This window comes from Gekko japonicus, unplaced genomic scaffold (genome assembly GCF_001447785.1).
Source record: "Gekko japonicus isolate JY-2015 unplaced genomic scaffold, Gekko_japonicus_V1.1 scaffold1184, whole genome shotgun sequence".
Classification (NCBI taxonomy): domain Eukaryota; kingdom Metazoa; phylum Chordata; class Lepidosauria; order Squamata; family Gekkonidae; genus Gekko; species Gekko japonicus.
Window position 1 is genome coordinate 83939 of NW_015165273.1, and position 3816 is coordinate 87754.

Here is a 3816-nt window from a genome sequence, read left to right on the forward strand (position 1 = left end):
GGGCTTCTAGTGTCCTGGCCGCACTGGGGGACCTACTGATGGCACCTGGTGTGGCAAAATGCTATAAAACAAACGCTTAAAAAAAAAAGCCGGAGATCGCCCACGCGAGCAAAAAATGGCGGGGAAAAACACATCGGAACTGGGAGAGGAAACTGAAGAGTACTTGGAAGTGGTTGACAGGTAAAACGGTTCAGCCCCATTTCCTAAATGGGACAGAAGCGTTTGTGTGTGAAATTACAAATATATTCCGGTAGGGAATCGGTTCTAAAACGGTTCTGTCTGAAATGACAGACCAGAAACCTTTTGGGAACCGTTCCTCTTCCGGATTATATCGTCTGTCTGAAATTCTTAATAATGTTTATATATGTTAAAACAATAAAAATTTAATTATAAAAAATAATGGATCCTGCTGATCTTTTCCATAAATGGTAGCAGCTTTTCACAACAGGAGGCTGTTTCCACTGTTGCCAGGGAGTTGGCTTTGTGGACTTCTTCACCCACGTAGGGCCCAGCCAATTTGCTATTAGACAGCTTGATCGTTGTAATGCTGTTGGTATTGTTGTCTCCTCCGGTTGAATGAGAGAGGGAGACACTGTTATTAGCAGATGATGCCTTCAGTCCTATGAGGCAATGCTCTCTTAATGAAAGGTAAGAATATAATCAAGGAGGAGTGACATAGAAGATGGAAATCAGAGTGTCCTTATCTGATTTTGTACAAGGTAAACCCAGTACATCTAAGCTCTTGATTCCAGAACGGTGGAGAAAAGGCTAGTCTATATACAGAGGAAGCAAGACTAAGCTGGTCTACTCAGAATCTTACTTGGGTTTGTTCAATGTGGCTTACTCCCAGGAAAGTGTTCTAACGATACCAGAGTGTCTTCTGGAACGATGACATCACTTCCTGGTTGGGCTGGAACAACGTCGTCATGCCGGGGATGCTGCTCGCGCCCAATCATTCCCCTACGGAATTTCCTCCCACCACCAGGCATCCGCTGCCCAGCTGATTACCAATGAGAGCAAGGGTGGGAAATCTCTTCCAACCAATAGGGAGCTGGCAGCCCTAATGGAATCAGAAGCCGGCGAGAGGTCCGAGAGAATCATCATTCAGGTGGTATGTAATTATCTTCCGAAAACACTAGCTTCATTGTAAAAGCAAAGTCATGTATCTACACTAAGGTGGCAAGAATGTGGGTTGAGGAGAAGAGGACAACTGGAATTATCTTTGAAATGCACCGTTCTTTATCTAGGGTGGCATACATAGCTCTCCTGTGCTCCATTTTACCCTGGCTACAACTCTGTGGGGTGGGGTTAGGCTGCAAGAGAATCGCTGGCCTAAGACCACCCATCAAGTTCCATAGTCAAAAACTTTGAATGTAGGTCTCCCCAAGTCCCAGTCCAGTACTCCAACCATCACACCATACTGGGTCTCCTTCCATGCTATAATATTCACGATTTCTGCATTTGTATGTTTTAATCTGTTGTAAATTGCCCAGAGCTCTGTGTACTCAGGGATGGAGCGATCAGAAATTCAATAAATAATAATGCGTAATAATAATAACAAAGTTGGTTCCATATAAGGGTTTTCCCCATCTCTTTGTTTTATCATTGTGAATCTTTCATTTCACTCATTTTGTTACTTGTGAATTTTTTTTGTACCACATTTTCTCATTTTACCCCATTTCCATGCAATTGATGCAACAATCGGATGAACATATGGAGTAGAGGTCCATCAGTGGCTATTAGCCACAAGATCTAGACGGAACACTATGTCTGGGACAGTGATGTTCTGTATTCTTGGTGCTTGGGGGCAACAGTGGGAGGTGCTACTGGAGTTCTGGCCCCGCTGGTGGTCCTACTGAGGGCATCTGGGTTTTGGCCACTGCGTGACACACAGTGTTGGACTGGATGGGCCATTGGCCTGATCCAACATGGCTTCTCTTATGTTCTCATGTCTGGAGCAGTGATGCTCTGTATTATTGGGAGCAAGAGTGGGAGGGCTTCTGGAGTTCTGGCCCCACTGGTAGACCTCCTGATGGCCCCTGAGTTTTGGCCACTGTGTGACACAGAGTGTTAGACCGGATGGGCCATTAGCCTGATCCAACATGACTTCTTTTATGTTCTTAAGAGCACAGATCCATGAGTGGCAGCCACAAGATCTAGACGAAACACTCTGTCTGGGACAGTGATGCTCTGTCTTCTTGGTGCTTGGGAAGCAACAGTGGGGGCTTCTGGAGTTCTGGCCTCGCTGGTGGTCCTCCTGAGGGCATCTGGGTTTTGGCCACTGCATGACACACAGTGTTGGACTGGATGGGCCACTGGCCTGATCCAACATGGGTTCTTGTATGTTCTCATGTAAAAACTGGCCTCGGTTTTAACTGATGTCATTGACGTCGACATAATAAAATCCGATTCTTTGGTTTTGTCAGTCTTGTTCTTTTCATCTTATTGCATTTCCATTGCTCCCATTGGTGATTCTGATCAAGGAAAGGGAAGGAGGCAGTTTGGGGAAACATCTTGACAGCAACGTAGCATATAACTGAGCTTCTCTGCCCTCCCAGTCTGCTGGTAGAAAAGTCTGGGCATAGCCCAGGGCACACGCCCTTGACCACGTACCAAAGGGCAACACTGCAAGGGTTCTTGGAGCTTGGCCCTAGCATCGCAGCCTGGGCCATACAACAGTCGGTCCAGCGAACTCAGTTAAGAGTTCTGTCTGCTCTGAGGGACTCAGCACAAAAAAGACCTTCCCCCCTCCCACTGACCAGGTCAGGCCAGGTCAGAGAAGCTTTTCTGAAGTCTCCAGAAATTTCTTCCTGAAATCTTTCTTGTCTTTCCTTTCCTTTTATGGTATGGCTCTTTTGGCCACAGCCTTCCACCTAATCCGATATAGAGAAGAGAGGGTGGGATGTCACTCCAGTCACAAAAGGTTTTGATTGATTCAATATATACCCCACCTTCCCCACGAAGGTGGGCTCAGGGCGGCTTACACGACATTTCATAAAAATAATATTAAAACCCATAAGAACATATAACATAAATAACAATCAATTAGAAAACAATTTGGTGTAGTGGTTAAGCGTGTGGACTCTAATCTGGGAGAACCGGGTTTGATTCCCCGCTCCTCCACTTGCAGCTGCTGGATGACCTTGGGCAGGCCATAGTTCTCTCACAGCTGTCCTTGAAAGGGCAGTTCTGGAAAGAGCTCTCTCAGCCCCACCTACCTCACAGGGTGTCTGTTGTGGGGAGGGGAAGGGAAAGGAGATTGTAAACCTCTCTGAGACTCCCTCAGGGAGTGAAGGGCAGGGTATAAATCCAATCTCTTCTTCTTCTTCTCTTCAATGAAAACGCTGGAACATTATCAAGTAAAACAAAAGCAAAAAAATATATAAGGTTAAACTGGGTTGAAGTCTTTCTAATCTTTATTCCTCCCAATCTGTTTCCTGTTTAGGGAGGAGGGGGAGAGAGCTTGACCCACCCAATTGCCTCTCCTGCTAGAGCTAGTAGCATATGCATACAGAATCATACAATCACAGAGTTGGAAGGGGCCATACAGGCTATCAAGTCCAATGCGTCCTCAATGCAGGATCAGCTGGTTTGGTGTAGTGGTTAAGTGCACAGACTCTAATCTGGGAGAACTGGGTTTGATTCCCCACTCCTCCACTTGCACCTGGCTAGATGACCTTGGGCAAGCTGTAGCTCTGATAAGAGCTGCTCTTGAAAAAGAGGAGTTACTGTCAAGAGCTCTCTCAGCCCCACCTACCTCACAGGGTGTCTGTTGTGGGGAGGGAAAGGAGATTGTAAACCGCTCTGAGACTCCTT